This window comes from Thermobia domestica, chromosome 11 (genome assembly GCF_964235325.1).
Source record: "Thermobia domestica chromosome 11, izTheDome1.hap1.1, whole genome shotgun sequence".
Lineage (NCBI taxonomy): Eukaryota > Metazoa > Arthropoda > Insecta > Zygentoma > Lepismatidae > Thermobia > Thermobia domestica.
Genome location: NC_137464.1, coordinates 61,616,264 through 61,635,040, shown reverse-complemented (window position 1 = coordinate 61,635,040; position 18,777 = coordinate 61,616,264). Strand labels below are relative to the sequence as shown.

Here is an 18,777-nt window from a genome sequence, read left to right as displayed (position 1 = left end):
AATATTTTTTTTTCACTCCAAGCCGCCTGCTCTCCATCATTAATTGCAAAGTTATTACTGAGAAAGAAGGTACCAAAAAACTAGTTATTATTCATTTAGTTTTTGATATGGAATAACTGAGTAACTATCAGAGAAAATTACACCACACTTTTGTCATATGGAACATTACACCTAAAGCATTTAATTGTAGTCCCCAGAATTCTTTAGTCTTCACTCCTATAGGTTATGCCTGTGTTTCACAATAGCCCCATTGTTGTTTCAAAATACCCCCTAATGAAGTTACTATTTCGAAACAGATAGTTTCATTTTTCCAGGAAATCTAAATGAGGTAATGAAAATCACCTGTTTTCAAAGATATTTCTGTAACTTATATAATGGTATTTTGCATGTTTCTAACCCAAGCAATTTTTGCTGTACTTTCAAAAGTATGGTTTTCGTTTCATATTTACCCCAATTGACCCTATATGTCGACCATATAGAAACTGTGCAGGCACAAACAGCTGTAGAAGAAGTGTAGTCTTTCCAATGTTTTTCTTCAATCTACCTTAATACGCTATAGTTAAAAATCCAATCCCAATGTCTATTTACCACTTTGTGACTCCATTTGAAAATTAGACATTTCCCAGCGCTCCAACTGCTTGACAAATTTCCCAAACATTAAGAAATCTGGAACTCAAGAATCTCGAGTTTATTTTAAAATCAAATTTAGTCCTTTTTCATATTTCATGTCATGCATATGTATATTTATCTATAAATAGGTAAACACTACCTAGCGTATCTTAAGTTACATGTTGTCAGAATATGTAACCGAGGAATTAACTTCTTGAATTGTTATTTTTCAATGTTATCTTTTATTTTGAAACTATTTTGCTCCATGCATAGTCTTTAAGATGTTTTAACATTGTAACATATTGCAAATCAAATATTCAGGTGCTAAAGTTAGATTAGAAATCGGAGTAGAGACATTCTTAACCTTTGTCAAAAGTATGTTGAAACTTCTGTTAGCTCAACGAAACTTCTAGTACTGTAAATTACGATTCAAGAAGTTAGTTGCTCTGTAACATATCCTAAAAACACGCAAATATTAAGATATGTAAGAAAATGAAAAAAATGAAATGAAATCTTTGAGTTTTACGTCCCATGACTATGCCGGTTAGGCTAAAGGAGACGGTGATGATGAGTAATGAATGAAATGGTGGAATAAAGAAAGAGGGAGGAAACGGGAGAACCCCCAGAAAACCCACGCACACGGTGTTTGTCCACCACAAACTTCACTTGGCTGTGAGAAAATGTTATCTATTAACAGATACATATGCATCATGCGAAATATGAAGAAAGGTCTCCAAATTTGATTTTAAACTAACAAACTCAAGGTTCTCCAGCTCTAGGATTTCTATTATGCTTGGCAAATTTATCGAGTGGTTGGAGCGCTACGAAGAATGTAATCGTAAATGAAGTCACACAATGATAAATACAGAGTGGGCCGAAAGTCACAAAAGGGAATAACTCAAATTTATCATTACTTTCCATTGATATTTTACAGATTGAAGACGAAGGATGGGAGGTTGTTTATACTTATGTGTGGAATATAAACTCAGCTAGATGTATGCCATTACGGACCTCGCAGATATGGCCTCTATGTAACGCATGATTCATGACAGGGTTCAAAACTTCTGGTCCGAGTGCCTGTATGTCTGCACTTATGAGTTCATACATACTTTGTCTTTCAGATAGCTCCGAAGAAAATAATCAAGAGTAAGATCAGGTGAACAGGAGAGGCAATTTATGTCAGTCGTCCAAATCATGTTTCGATAGCGATCATCGTTCACCTTTACTTCATAGAATTCTTGACAAGTGTTGCTTTAAGCGCGTCCTGCAATGGAGAACAAGCCTGAGATGTGGTTTTAACAAGATGGAATCACAGCACACACGGCAAGGGACCCAATTGGGCTGGCAAGAACCATTTTCTGCTATCGCATCATCTCGAGAGACACTGACATAAACTGGCCCTCCCGTTCGCCTGACTTCACTACGCTTGATTGTTTTCTTTGGGGCAGTCTGAAGGACAACGGGCATGTGAACAAGTTCGAGCAGGCACACGGGCACTCAAATGGTGACCACTCTCATGAATAATGTGCTACACAGGGCAAATATCTGTGAGCTCCATAATGACGGACATCAGCCTCAGATTATATTCGGCACCAGTGGCGTATTTAAGGGGGGACTTCCGGACTTAAATGCCCCCGAAATTTTATTTATTATATTAAAGTAAATTAAATATTCTGCAGAATTTTCATATTTCCAGGAATAAAGTTAGCAAAGACCCACCCCAAAAGAAAATCGTAAATACGCAACTGTTCGACACATAAGTGTAACAATTTTTCATTCTTGCTGTTTAAATAAGTGAAATATCAATGGAAACAAAATATAAATTAAAAAAAAAAAAACTATTCACAGCTATGACTTTGGATCCATCCCGTAGGAAATGATTTTTGAGTTTTAACTAGTCTTAGAAGTTTGCAATAAATTATGTAAAAGATGAATACATATCTTGACATATCATGAATGACATTATACGTTATAAACTCAAAGTATATAATAAAGCTCAGCTACCATTCTTCATTTAATAATTAAAAAAATATATATTAAAACTTCTAGAAAAGCACTAGAAAACAAAAAATAATAGTAATAAAGAGCTCGTAAAATCAGAAAATAATTCATCTGTGTTATCCACTTAAAATTTTCAAGTCTGTGCTAAGTCAGACAAATTAATGCATAATACAAAATTAGTTTGGATTGCCATTCTGTGAGGGTTTAATTTGTTTGGCTTAGTACAGACTCCAAATATCTTTATAGATTATAGTCATGAGCTATTTTCTGGTTCTAAGAACTCCATAATAATAATAATAATAATAATAATAATAATAATAATAATAATAATAATAATAATAATAATAATAATAATAATAATAATAATAATAATAATAATAATAATAAAAATGGGTGCACCGATGTCGAAGTTATGTGTGAACATCCGCACATTAAAATTGGTTAATTACGGCTTTCACATTGCTCCCGTTTAGGTGTTGTTGCATGTCTACTACTAATTGCATGACACTAAAAATAATAATTACATCCTGATGAAAACTTTTATGTGAGACCATCTAGGAAATTATGCTCTGTTAAACAAAACCAAGAATCATTGAAATCACTGTATTATGATGAAGTTATGCGTGAATATGGAAATCTTTCAGTTGAGTGTCGCAACAATAATGTCCATTAAGGAAAAGGGACACGGATGGTTAAGGGAAGTGAATGATGATGGAAGAATTGGTGGAATGAGAATGTAGAAGGAAACGGAAGTACCCCGAGAAAACTCACGGATATGATGTTGTTCACCATAAATTTACTTTGCCTGGGGATCGAACCAGAAATCCACGCACAAACAGGTAACCGCTCTACCACTGAGCCACCTTGACCCATGCGTGAATATAGACACAACATATACAAACAGATGGAATTGAAAAAAAATTCTTCTATTTTTTAAACCGGTTAAAAAAGAATGAAAACATTGAACTCTGAAACTATAAAAGGTCACGTCGATTATTATTATTATTATTATTATTATTATTATTATTATTATTATTATTATTATTATTATTATTATTATTATTATTATTATTATTATTATTATCTGGTGTGGTAAGAGCCGTGTTCGATCCTCGGTGGAAGCTAATGTGGTTCGGATCCTACATTAAGCTGTAGGTCCAAGTGTCATATAGCCTTACTGCTGAAAAGAGACGCTAAAATTGAAAATCAACTCAACTCAACTCGTTATTATAATTATAATGTGTTTGCTAAATAAGTTCATTTCATAGATATACAAAAACTACATTCCAATAGCATTCTTTCTTTTAAAATCCGTAATTGGAAAGTTTCAATTTAACAATAATGAGTTATGAGTTATGGATGGCGTTTATGAAACGAAATCCATTTTGTGTTCTCAAATTTAGCATAACTGAGTCTGTGATTACTCGGTGCAACGTACACTCATATCCAAAATGATTGTCGCATATCTATAACTGTCTTCTTGTAAGAATATAATTTGATAATGATTTTGCAGGTTACTTTTAATACAGATACTATGTGTATAATCGGGAATTGTATATTTGTGGTAAATTTCATAGGAAAAGAATTATAAATACAAAAATTGGAATGAGTAAAACAATACAGTATGTTGCTAAAAGGACAAGAAAGTTTTATTTTCGTTTTATTGTTCTTATTTACTGCTCTTTTGACATGAAATTTGCCACATACATGTCTTTCCCGATTATACACATATTAATATTATAAGAAATTCCGCGGGAATTCGTTATCAAATTATATTCTTACAACAACATATTTATAGACATGAGACAATAATTTTCGACATGAGTGTACATGTTGATAACGTTACGGTATTGAACCACTAACAAACAAAGAAACATTCTCAATCAATAAATCAAAAACCAACTTTCTTATTTTTCTACCCAAAATGCTTTCAACAAATGCCATTGGTCCTTATAAAAAAAATAAGCAATCAATTTCGTTAGTGGGTAGTTCGTTTTTCAGTTTAACCAAACATTATTTTCTACATATATTACAGACCGTCAACCCTCCTAAGTATGTATATAGGTAGGTAGGTAACCTACATGTAAACCAACTTTTTTCTTCTTTTTTTTAGTTCGAAATCGCTTGTGGGCAAAATTTAATACAATCTACATTCCTTTTTTTACTTTTAAATGGCAGTACACACTGTTATTTTAACATTTGAAATTCAGAAGAAAAGAAAAACATAGACCCAATATAAAAACAACTCTTCGTTTCTTTCTTTTTTCCTTTTGTAAAGTCTGATAAAAAAAAATTGAAAGAACACGTGGAAGAAGGAAACAAGAAATGAAGTAAAAACAAAAGACGGTCGATAGTGATGCATACTAAGGATTGGAGGAAGAGAAAGGAAGATAAAGAAGAAATAGATGGAAAGAAATTGGAAATTGATTCTTGTCTGTTATAGAATAATAAGATTCATCGTTCATTGACCCATGGAACCTAGAGAAGAGGATAAAAAAGGGAAAGGATAAAGAAAAAGGAAGTCTCAAATAAATGAGTGGTATTTATTGGGAAAAGGGATGAATTTTTATTTCTTTTCTGCTCCTTCTTGTTCTTTTTTGCTCACTTTCTTTCCGTGAACCAAACTAAATGTATAAGAAACGAAGAAAGTGAAAGAGAGGTAAAGATATGAATATTGGCATATCTAATCACAGACTTTATTGGTGCTAGTTTTAGAATTGGCACCTATAACAGAATAGCACGAAGAGTATTTCTGTTTTCTCTTACCAGTATTTGAGTGCTGGTAAGTACCACTCAGATTTCAAAGTTATGAATGCTCATAGCATATTTCTCAAATTTCAAGGTCTCAGATGTTTATAGTTTACTCATGAGAACTCAAGGTAATACATGTTCATATCACATTCCTTAGATTTCAAGGTTCTGAATGCTCATAGCATATTTCTCAGATTTCAAGGTCTCAGATGTTTATAGTTTATTCATCAGAACTCAAGGTCATACACGTTCATACCACACTTCATAGATTTCAAGGTTCTGAATGCTCATAGCATATTTCTCAGATTTCAAGGTCTCAGATGTTTATAGTTTACTCATCAGAACTCACGGTCATATATATTCATACCACACTTCTTAGATTTCAAGATTCTGAATGCTCATAGCATATTTCTCAGATTTCAAGGTCCAGATGTTTACAGTTTACTCATCAGAACTGAAGGTCATACATGTTCATAGCACACTTCTTAAATTTCAAGGTTCTGTATGTTCATAGCTTACTCTTCAGTTTCCAGGCCCTTAAATATTAATCAGCTTCCATCACCGTTATTTCTGACTTTCTTGACCAGAGTTCTCTGTCTCTTGCTTAACGTAACTCCTCAATTGCTTTATGATATTGGGTCAACGTCAAAAACTGCCCTTCCACCAAAAATGCAACACGCTACCAGATTCAGCAAAGTCACGGACGCTATTAGACTACAAGTGAAGTGACTGTTATGGAGTTCAAGTTATCTTCCTGGAACTGAGACTACATATTCCCCATATTACAAGTTTGTAAGTAGTTATAGCATAATCAACAGGTTTCAAGGTCTTCACTTTTTATAGTAACCTCTTTACCGTACAAGATTCCAAGCAATCATAGCATATTCCTTAAATTTGAAAGTTCTAAATGTTTAGGATTTAGATTTCTGGGCTTTCGGCAGGTAAGGCCTTTTAGCCCGTCATGTTTGAGGGATGTGGTCCCTCGACGAGCACACTATCCTGGAAAAGGGAAGAAAGGAAGCAGTCTGTGACCTATAAGTGATGTACTACCCTTATATTTTCCAGGTGTGAATGAGGAAAACCCAGGATAGCTGCTCTGAAAAATGTTTTATAATTTTTCGACCGAGTGCCCACATCGGGAATCGAACCCGGGACCCGAGTGTCCGCTCTCATCGAAGGCAAGAGCGTTAACGATTACGCTACACGGGACCTCATATTCTAAATGTTATAGCAGGATCATCAGTTTTCAAGACCTTAAATGCTCATAGTATATCCTCGGATTTCAGGGTCGTACTATTAATGATCCTGCTATATCATTAAAAGCTATACCACTATTTAAATATCAAGATTGTAAATGGACATAGCATACTTCTTTCAAGTTTAAGCTCCTGAAAGTTCATAGCAAATTTCTCTGATTTCAAGGTCCTATGTGTTCATAGAATACTTCTCGGATTTCAAGATGCTAAATGTTACTTATATATTCTTCGGATTCCAAGTTCTTAAGTGTTATAGTATACTGCCCACATCTCATGGTTAAAGCACTAAAACTACATGGGACGTGGACCCTCAGTTTGTGTTGGATCTTAAATACAGGGTGTTTCAAAATGAATTTCGGGCTTATAAGGCTTTGTAGTACTTATTACATTTAACGTACAATTATGAATAACACATCACATTAAAAGGCAAGTGAAACAGTTTATGCTGCAAGTGTTCAATGTGAGCTCCATTCGTCACACGGAATATATCGAGTCCATAGGTGAAAAAAGGTCCATAAACTTTCCACCCGGATATGGCACAAAATACATTCAATTTAGAGAAGTCTCGTTGCAACTGTATCATCTCGTAGGGATTTGCTGACCCTCAGATGCGAACATATTATGAGTGTTCACATCGCCACTTAGATGAAATGTCGATCCACCGCTGAAGACGACACGATCCAGAAAATCTCCATCGCCAGGAAGCAACATTTAATTTGCAAAGTTGGCATGTAAACCGTAGTCTGTAGACATGTAGCAACTGCAAACGATAAGGACATAGTTGTAAGCGTCTCCTTAAAATTCTCCACACAGACGGTTGCACTGTAACTACAGGTCAAGTCTTTGCAAAATGTAAAACACAAAAAGGTTTCTTCTCGCTAGTCGCCATCTTTGCTACGAGTGCCTTCTAACGGCAGACAGAGGAAGGTGTGTGTAGATGTGTGCGTACGAAACTGTTTGAGTTGCTCTTTCATTAGATGTATTATTTATAATTGTAGTAAATGCTACAAAGTCTTAAAGCTCCGATATTCATTTTGAAACACACTGATCATCCGTGTATACACTAACATCATGTCTGCTAATTCTAGGCTAGTTTGAACCTTGAATTCCCTATTCCAGCATCCTGCATTCCTGACAAGTGAGTGGTACTAGATCTGTCCAACGAGTATTTTGCGTCCCATCACTCCTCATCCTGGACCTGCACTCCTTCTCTGCACCCCCTTTAGTATTTTAATCAGTGAACTGTTACTTAGTTTCTCTTGCGGTCGTTTTCGTGCCATTTTTATTTGTAAAAATTTATTAGAGAATCTTTATACTTTTATTCTTTACACATACCCATACTAGCATACATTATTTTTGTCAATTGTTTCTTGGGTATTCTCTTGCTTACGTGTATTTCTGGTGGTTCGGTTTCTTACCCGATCATTTCTTACCTTTCCGAGGAATGTTTTCTTTGTTGCTTAAATGCTGCTCCATTATCTGTTCATTATCCATGCTTTCACAGCAATTGTTATTATGAACATAAATTGCGTGTTACATAGTAGTATTTTTTTTAAAAAGCAAGAACCATTATTGATTTTACAAAGTATGCATAACCTAGTGATTAGTGATTTGTTATTGGAATCGGTTGAGTTCGAATCTGATAGTTGACTATCTTTACTAAAATTATTTTCAAGTGTTTCCTCATTTCCACAAGGTAAATTCCCAAATGGTACCTTTCACTTCATTTAACATTGTTCTTATTAATTAATAGTTCATGATTCCAGTGTGAATAAGACTCGTAGATAGTTCTTGTATGTTTGTTAATTAAAATTAAAATTTAATGCTATAGAACCGATGTCTAAAATTAATTGGGTAACATGATTCCAAAAACGTCGAACTGGAAAAAAATGAACTGTAAAATAGTCGGTATTTCCACTTAATTCTATTTCATGAACTTTCAAATATGAGGAAAATGCTATAAACATTTAGAGTGCTTTTAAATCTGAGGTGTATGCTACGAGCATCTAGAATCTTGAATCTAAGGAGCATGCCATGAACATTTAGAAACTCGGAATATGAGAAAAATGCAATGAACATTTTGAAAGTCTTTAAATCTGAGAAGTATGCTATGATCATCTAGAATCTTGAAATCTAAGGAGTATGCAATCAACGTTTAGAAACTTGAAATATAAAGTGCATACTATGAACATTTAGAGAGCCTTTAAATCTGAGGGGGAGTGTGCTATGAGCATCCAGAATCTTGAAATCTAAGAGCATATAATCAACATTTAGAAACTAGAAATATGAAAAAAAAATACTATGAACATTTCGAGAGCTTTTAAATCTGAGAAGTATGCTATGATCATCTAGAATCGTGAAATCTAAGGAGTATGCAATCAACGTTTAGAAACTTGAAATATAAAGTGCATACTATGAACATTTAGAGAGCCTTTAAATCTGAGGGGGAGTATGCTATGAGCATTCAGAATCTTGAAATCTAAGGAGCGTAGAAACTTGAAATATGAGAAAAATGCTATGAACATTTCCAGAGCCTTTAAATCTGAGGAGTATGTTATGAGAGCATATTAAACCTTGAAATCTAAGGAGTATGTACTCAACATTTAGAAAATTAAAATATGAGGAGAATGCTATGAGCATTTAGAACCTTGGAGTGTAAAGAGCATGCAATCAACATTTAGAAACTTGAAATTTGAGGATAATGCTATGAATATTTAGAGAGCTTCTAATTCTGAAGAGTATGTTATGAGCATGCTATCAACATTTAGAGACTTAAAATATGAGGAGAATACTATGAACATTTAGAGAGCTTTCAAAATTTGAGGAGTATACTATGAGCATCTAGAAGCTTGAAATCTAAGGAAGATACAATCAACATTTAGAAACTTGAAATATGAGGTGTATTCTATGAACTTTAGAGCGTCTTTAAATCTGAGGAGTATGCTATGAGCATCTAGAACCTTGAAATCAAACACTTTCAAACTTGAAATATGAGGTGTATGTTATGAACATTTAGAGACCCTTTAAAGTAGTGTGCTACAGACATTTATAAACCTGAAATTCGAGAATCCATATTAGGATATCTATTGTTACTTTTAATAGAAACTACAGAAACTATATTAAGACCTTGTGTAAGATCTAGGAAAATGATTATTTATGGAGCTAAAAAGTCGTGTTGTTTGGTACCAGTAATGATTGGGGTCCACTTCAACAGATTGTTTCTTGCTTTGTATACTGTATACGTAAACAAATGACACTGTGAATATGCATATTGTCCCAGCTGTTCTTTGTATTCTTTTAACCTTGATATACATAGTCCTAACAGTAACACACTGTACAGTCAGCGACAAAAGTATAATTTATTCTAGGAGTAACGGTGATATGGCTGGAACGTATAACAATAGTATGGCTTGAACGCACAGAAAATTATATTCTTTGTAATTTACTGAAAACTGTACTCAAATTGTCCTTGAATTCTGAAGTTATTTTCCGAAACTAATTTCATGAAATCAAAAGAACTTTTGTCGCTGCCTGTACATATTCGTAATACTGAGATATATCTAGGTATAATTCTAAGAGTAACGCCCATATTAATAGGATATTTTACTCCATTGTTGTAGTATAATTATATATTTTATTAGTTATATCTGTATGTACTATGGGTGTCTATTATGTACACCTTTTTCTTAAGATTACGTGAAACCTAAAATGTTGAGAACCACTGTTACTACAGACTATAGCTGGCCGTATAGAGACATGTTTATATTAACGTAGAGTTGCATACCCTTATGCACTTGTATCGAGTCCGCTAATTTACACACGCAATTCGCGGAAAGTTTCCAAATGATTCTAGTTCACAACTTTATCCGTCCGTACAGAAAATGGGTGTTGCTCTCTTTCAGAAACGAGGAAAACCGTACTCTCAGACTGAATGTTTCAAAAACAGAGCACGCACGTACGTTTTTTTTTTTTTTCATGTTATACCTTTTTTTCTAAAAAGAAAAAAAAGAAAAAAGTACCCCAAATAAGCATGTGAAAGGCAGACGCTATTACAAAGGCTCGTAGGCTGCCCATTCTTGTATTTTTCTTGCTAGTTCCACGCTCTTGCGCGCACTAATGGCCATTATCTCTTTGTCCAGTCTATGGACTAAGGACTCGCTAAGTCATTAACGAAATTGAATACATTAACTCGAGGATAATTTGATAACGTTGGGTCTGGTTGAAGGCCCCACACGATGGACCGGGGAGAAAGGAGAGAAACGTAGATGGAGAGGAGAGCAAAGGGGGCGGTTGTATGTATTTTACTTGCCAGTCTCTAAACACAAAACCATTTCACTTATACCGAGAGAGCTGAAAAAGACAGAGAGAGAGACTTTGTTTTGAAGCTTTTCTCTCTCGCTTTTACACATACACACGTATGTACGGCTTACACACGCATCCTAGGATAAACATGCACCAACACAAGTGCCGTATTTTCCTTTCTCACCTACACACCAGCACTCAACGGCTCTCTGCAAGTTGTTTACTTCATCCCATGTTGCAAAGAGAACCTCACTATAAGACATTGATGAATTACCAAATAGAGAATTGTGCAGTTCCAGTGACCGACAGACTGACCCCGTCTTTCTCTCTGTCTTTCTCTTCCTCTTCTTCTTCTTCTTCCTTTTCCTCTTCGTCTAGTGTCTTTTCAAGAGCTTCACCACAACCTAGCAGTGTTGCAAGCTTCGATTATTACATGATTGGAGAAGAGACCTACTCTTTAACATAATTGATTTGTTTGTATTTATCTTCTTTATCAACAGTGAGGCTATATAAGACATAACTTTCTGATCTTTTAGAACACTTTAGTGCGTTTGATGCGCTCTCGCCAGGAATCTAGCCCGGAATCTCGCATACGAAAAGAAAACAAGCTGAGTAGACCAGCAAGGATGGACTAAGACATTTAAACAATCCTAGTTATGCCCTACAAATCTTTACCTTGCTATGCGCTATAAGTTAAAATCATGCTAAATTAAAAGTTATAATATGGCGGGTCGGTGTGTAAAGTGCCTTAAGTCAAATATTAGTGTTTTGGAGAAGTCACATTTGAGGGTTCAGACATAAATCCAAAATCCGGTTTCGGGAAGATTATTAGCTGTTGTAGCTCTTCATGTTAATAAGACTACGCTTTTGGATTTATGTCTGAAACCCAAAACCAGATTTTGGATTTATGTCTGAGCATGCGATTTCTGTAGAACAGTGATTTTTGACTTAATGCACTTTATACACCAACCCACCAATTGCTTATATTTTTTCATTTGTTTGCTCACCAACTATTTATGGTTACGCAAATAGTGATGTTGAAATCTAAAGTAAATGATAATATCGTTCGTGTGAAGAAGAGATAAAACTTGTTAAATATTGCACTGTTCTAATCATCATCATCATCATCATAGGTTTTCTGCCATTATTGACAGGTTACTTGCCGCAGCTGAGAAGTTTCTATGCTCCATGGTCTTCCGCTAAGCTCTTCGTCTTCATGTACGATCTTTCTGTTTTGATATCGTCTATTAATTGTAGTATCCTTCGCGCCTTCTCTTTCTTCTCTGTTACCGTACCCTCTAGCACCTCTTTCTTCCTAGCCAATGTTCCAACCAGTTTCTCTTCCTCTTCTTAATAACATCTAAAATTGTCCTTTTCTCCCCCACCATTTCTAACACTCTCTTGTTCGTTTTCCACTCGAACCAGCTAATTTTCTCCATTGTCATCCACACCCAAATTTCGAAATATTCTAGTTGTTTTTCATCATTTTTGCGTAATGTCAATGTTTCTGACTGATACAGTACAGTATTCCACAGAAAGCATTTTATAAATCTTTTTCTCAATCTTTATTCAAGATCCCATAAAATGTATTTTCGTTCTCCTAAAGCCTTCTTTCGCCATTCCTATCCTTGCTTTTATTTCACCTTCACATTTCGTATCATCACTAATAATACTACCGTGGTATCAAAAACTAGACACCTGTACTATTTTCTCCTCTCCTACTTCTATATTTGACACCGACTGTTTCGTCCCAATCATAATGGCTTTTGTGTTTCTCACATTTATTTTCGTCCCATATTCTTCACAGTCCTTCCTCAAGTTTTCTTACATGCACTGCAGTTTATATACTGCAGTATATATATAATAATTGTCTGCAGTTTATATACTGTGATCATGTTGCTTACTTACTAAATTACATTGTCCTTCACATGGAATAAATACATTGTGGCTTGTATACAAGTAATTACAACACTGTTTAGACTTAATATGGCCCTTGTCAAATCATTATGCATTTTCAAATAAAGGAAATCAGAGATTGAACGTATAGTAGAGCAGTTACTGTTAGCTAATTGGGAATTAGCCTTACTTACAGACTGAGGTCTTTTCCTTCTATAATAAGAATTGTAATACTACTAACCGTAAGGTTCAATGTATACATTTTTAAACAATTAATAGTTTTAAATATTATATTAATGGAAACTTGGAAGCAAAGGAGGGGGACGCCCAGGCCCGTAGCCAGGCCAAAAATGTAGGGGGGTCCAGCTGAAGTTAGGGTGGCCCGATCCAACTATATTATAGTGCATCACCATATTATAGTTCTTTCGCAAGCCTGCTGTAAAAATTTTAGGGGTCCAGAAAAAAATTGGGGGGGGGCGGTCCCCCTAGACCCCCCTGGATACGGCCTGGGGACGCCTCCACAGGATCCAAATACGAAAACTTAAGTTGAAATAAACTTCTTGACAACTAACGGAATACTGTTTATTGACTATTGTGGTAACTACTTAGCAGGATGTTTTGTTGGATCTGTTAAAAGAACGTGGCTTTGAAACTATACCTCAAATCTATCTAGAAAACAATTCTTGTCAATTTCTCTTTTACATTTGCACTCTAACGTTGGCAAACAAATTTAAAGTAAATTAGGACACAAGCGTCGTTTTCGTTTTTCCAGACGTCGTAGAAACGTTGTTTCCGCACCTGTTTTTCAAACATTGTGTGAGGGGTGGACTGATTTAATGAACTGTGGGTGAATTTCTCTGGCACAAGAGTTTCGAGCTCCCTCCGTCGCTTAAAACAAATATTATGAAATACATAGTTCTTTTTCCTTATTTTATCAATTAAATACTGAAATAATTTTGTTTATGTTACCTGAGGTAGTCAAATAGTATCTTCGTTGATCTGGTGTCCGTTTTCAACACAGAGGATGTATGGGACGTAAATCTACAGTTTAAGGTGAAATCCGAACGATCTAACGTGTTTAATGCTCTCTCACCTGGAATCGAAACCAAGACCAAGTGCACCAAAGGCGCAGTACTAGAAACAGTTGTTTATTTCTAGCGTTTGAAATGGGAAGTATGGAAGTGTAAATACAAGCTGTGTAGTTTTCTCAACAGAACTTTTGTTTACCTTATATTTCTGCGATAGTCCGTCACTCTCCAGTAACTTTTTTGCACGGCCCACTATAGCACGGCCAACAAGAGATGGTCTCTGACGTTTCTTACCACATGCAGTGGAACATTGCAGCCCCTACTTTGCTACCAGTGTTAACAACCACAATCACTCTGTCTTATACCATTAATTAAATTGACACTACAGTTGCACCGGAAAAAACCTTGACACGCGAGTAGTGGCATTGCCACTGCGAGCTGTCAGAGACGTTCTCTTACTGGACGCACTATAACAAGCCTTAAATAACCTAACTTGTGTAGCTAGTCTTTTTTACTATACAATCTAATTTCCAATATTGTTTATTAACTATCGCTTCCTCACTATTATTTCATTTTTCTGTTGACTTTCATGATGTTTCATACAACAGTCGAACAGATTAAGATTGTTCTTTGGAACTTTAGGGTCTGGGTTGATTTCCTTTCAGAAAAATATTGAAATATTTCGAGTTCTTTGTAATGTTACCACAGTTAAACTTAATCAGGAACCAGCTACCAGACTCTACTTATTGAATTTGTCAATGGAAGTAATGATGAAAATGTTGAAGAGTACGACTGCATGGAGTACGCAATTTATGTGTGTTAATTTGTTTGTTTAAAGGACGTGGGTGGATAAGTACAGTGAAATGGCACCACATGAATCTTGGAACGACAAGTGGATGGTATGTAGGTACCCCCAAGATACATTAATCCCTCACGTCTCAAACCTCAACTCTCATTGGTTCATGCGAAATGGCGCAAAATCGGAAAAGTGGGATTAATTTATTTCTCATGCATAGCTCGATCGGTTTTGTTCAAACTTGGATGTATGTATAGGTATATATAAGGGCTTTGTCTGAAAAAAATTAGCAGCTCCCAAAGACAATTTTCTCCCTTTAAAAAATTGATTCGATATTCTGAGTCCCTTTTGACCTATGATGGTCTGCGAGCACAATTATGAAAAAATACATTTTAGATGTCGCTTTAACCCTAGAATCACATTTTCCGAAAATTGTATCACGGATATGCGATGGTCAAAATTAGCCAAAACCAACCATACCGCACCTATAAGGGATCAAATGCAAAAAGAACAGCTATTGCATTTTGTAGGTTATGAATATCCACTAAGTGAATGAATATCACACTTGAAGTGCCAAATGCACTGAGGCCCTATTTAATGGTCTGTGGCGTCCCTACCCCTAGTTTGGGATATAGTGAAAGTGTTGTAATATTTTTCATATATTAGAAATTCAAAACTTTTCGGCATGGTCAATCGGTCTAATGCCCTAAGCTTGCACTTGTAAAACCCATATGTCACGGTTTGGAACCTTCTTAAGAAATGCGTATATATAAAACTTATTTCATTATCAGATTTACTATAATTACAACAGAATGAGTGACGTAACATTAAAAGGTAAGTTAACTTTGAGATATATATTCATTTTATATATGATAGTAGCTGGCAACACTACATTCGGTTCTTTCGTTACTTTTAGTTTACTTTTTCTATATATTTTAACAGAGTGCGTTTCCTTGCTCATTGTCTCCTACTTGCTCCGCATCCGTCAGTGATTGTGAGTTTTTTCTCCCTTATTTCTTACATGCTGTATCTCTGTTTTTGTTTTTTTTTTAAAAAAATACTATAGTGAAAGAACTACTGATTAAGTTAATGACTAAGTAATCAGATTCCTCCGATAGGGTCTAAAGAGGTAGAGAAAGCATTAAATCTGGGGCTTCTTTTTTTATATCTTTCCCGCTCAAGTTTCAGTCAGTTTCAGTTCTTGTACCTCAGCTCTACGATACCTTCGCCACAGCTTAGAACGTGTCACTTAAAAGAAGTGTTTAAATATCATTATAACTGTATAAATATATGTGATATAATATTCTTTTCTTTTGTTTATAACGTTCTTTCTACTGCCTCGGACATGAATACACAGATTAACATGGTATTTGTAGCACAGAAGCTACCTCTAGGAATGAAAAACCCTGGCCTCTTGTTAGTGTCAAAACCCATGTTTCAACACCAAACAATGAAAATAATGTGTAATATATATGTAGTCCATGCATGGTGAGTTAATAATGCTTTCGCAGTTTGAAGCAGGAATTTCGGATCGGTTTTAGTATGTAAAGGTCTGGATCCCCTGAAAAAGCCTTGCACTCCCTCAAGAAAAAAACTTGCTGGGTACACTTTTGACGCAGTGCTCAGTGGTACAGCTCGCACCTCCGGCGAGTAGAGTCTCTGGTTTGGACGCCAGCTCCAACTAACATATTTTTCTTATACCTAACTTCTTAATGTACGTACAGTTTGTACTATGCAGTATCTACACTCTCCAGATGACAGTTATTTCCTAAAGTCGTAGATACATGCGAATCCTACAGATAACTCTCTAGGATTTTGCTGCATGGTGTTTCCTACAGTCGGTCGCTTGGTCCGGAAGTTACCAGGTTTATGTAGGGGTATTCCTAATTACACGACATTTAGTTTCTCCATGCATCTTTCACACGTTAAAGTATACTTTATTTCCTTTTGTATCTAAATCAGCAGGAAATTGTAAAGTTGTGATTTACGAATCTTTGAGGAGAAGACGATAAAGAAGCCCAGAGAAATTTTGACGTAAATATTTTTTTAGTATCTTTCGATATATTAAAGTTGAGTTTTATCATTCTTCAGTAGCTTGCTGTTACTCATTGCAGCTTGTACACCATTTGGGTTCATGCCCCTTTTCTCTCCTTGGCAGATTCACTCCTTTTAGATTATCATTCACGCATGTGATTTTCAAGTAGGTAAACCAATTGTGTAAACAGCCTAGAATACTAATAACTATTTTTGCTATGTAACGGAAAGTACTTATAAGGGTATGCTGCTATATCTATTTATTTTGTATGTATAACATAAATAAATGTCTTTTTTTGTTGTTGTTGTTGTTGAAGATCGTAAGACTGATCTTTCGATCTAGTGTATTAGGTTGGTGAAAATGAGATGTTCGCTCTGTGGGTCAATTTAAAAAGGAAAAAAGAATCTGCGATACCTGGTTAATCAAAATAGTCGCCGTCTGCAACTCCGCCCTTTTGCCAACACTTAGCCAACGGTTGAATTCCGTAGTTCAGGGAGTCTGCGATTAGAAGTCCTCAATCGCACATTGCACGCCCGATCATCAGGAAAGCTCTTCTCTCCGAATAAGTGATTGATTGAGATAACCCAAGAGGTAGTAAGTAGGAAGCATATCGGGAAAATATGGTGAGCGAGTAAGGGTTTTATGACTCATGTAGACCATTGATGCATGCTTGCGGTGCATTTCATGAGTTCAGTAATATTACGAACTATATTGATTAGATAACTCAGCCTGGGAAAGACATATTGAACAATTTCCACCATAGATTAACTTACGAGCAACAGCACCTTCTGTGGGTGGCCAAGTGGTTTAGGAAAACTTCTTAGACTTTGATCAAGATCCAAATATTGTTCTGACTATTTACATTTGGCATAGTAGATCCATTTTTCATCCAAAAGGACAATCCGATGACAGAATTTTGTCGGTTATTTCTTACATTCAGAGAAGTGGCTACATCCAGACGGCGATTTTTGAAGACCGGTGACAACTCTTAAAGCATTAATGAGTCAACTTTTTCACCTTACTGACTGCACGTACTCGCCGAATGATAATGATAAGGAGTATGCTGAACTCAATTGCAATAACACAACACTTCCCCGAGGGTTTGCTTCTAAGGTGTTCCTGAGAAGTTCATCCGAACATGATGTTGGTCGGTACTCACGAGACTGATTTTGCAATACTGTGTCATAGGAATGAAATTTAAAAAAATCAACGGCAAAAGATACATTCGGATCGTCATTCCTCGTCCAAATGCACAACTAATGTCTTTTGTAACTTGCTGTATATAATATCTGGGTTTGAATTCATAAACAAAAATTACTGTCAATTGTGTTCTCTCCATTGCACATTACTATACAACAACACTCTGGGTTCTTCAGTCTGTTTGCGCTCAGTGTTTCTAAGTTTCTTTAAGAAAATTTCCTGTGACTGACACAAAATTTCCCTTTTCTTATCAAAATTTTTCCTAGTTTGTTGAGTGTCAAATTCTTATGACAGAAGTTAGGTAATAGATTAATTTATCTATGTGCAACCACATTTGTTTTGTTCATTACTTTTTCCTTCTATTTATAAATACATTTCCTTCACTATTTTTATTCACAAAAATACATCCAGCCAATTATGGGAAACATTATGCTACTTTGAACAAATTATTGCTATTATATTGGTATATTTATGAAGAACAAAGAACAATTTAAGCATTAATGTAGATCTATCAGTCAGCGTGAGGGGTCCTCTCTCTAAATTCCCTGGATTTTCACATTTTATCTAAAATTCCTTTTTCCCTTATTGCTAAATTTTCCTACAAAATTCGCCTAGACTAGCACTGTTTACACGGCCATTGTGACGTTAGACGCTTGACCTTAATTCATCCCTATGTTGTTATATTGTGTTACTGAGATGAGTTTCCCACCAGACATCACAGCTGGTATTGCGTTCTCAATAACCTTATAGTAGCAGGGCCGTAACTTGTGGGGGCAGGAGGGCCAACTGCCCTTCCCCCCAGGGAAGCTCTCCGCCGTTCGAGAGGGGCCCATTTTAAGACAAAATTTTCTTACTCCATATACGACACGAACATGAAATTATAAATGAAACATCAAACAGGTT

The 18,777-nt window shown here is 35.5% G+C and overlaps 1 protein-coding gene across 2 annotated transcripts in view; it reads right to left on the bottom strand.

The window, feature by feature from the left end:
• LOC145664099 (neural cell adhesion molecule 2-like) overlaps positions 1 to 18,777 on the bottom strand; it is a 791,671-nt gene that overhangs the window by 171,759 nt on the left and 601,135 nt on the right. The gene's annotated exons all lie outside the window — the stretch shown is intronic.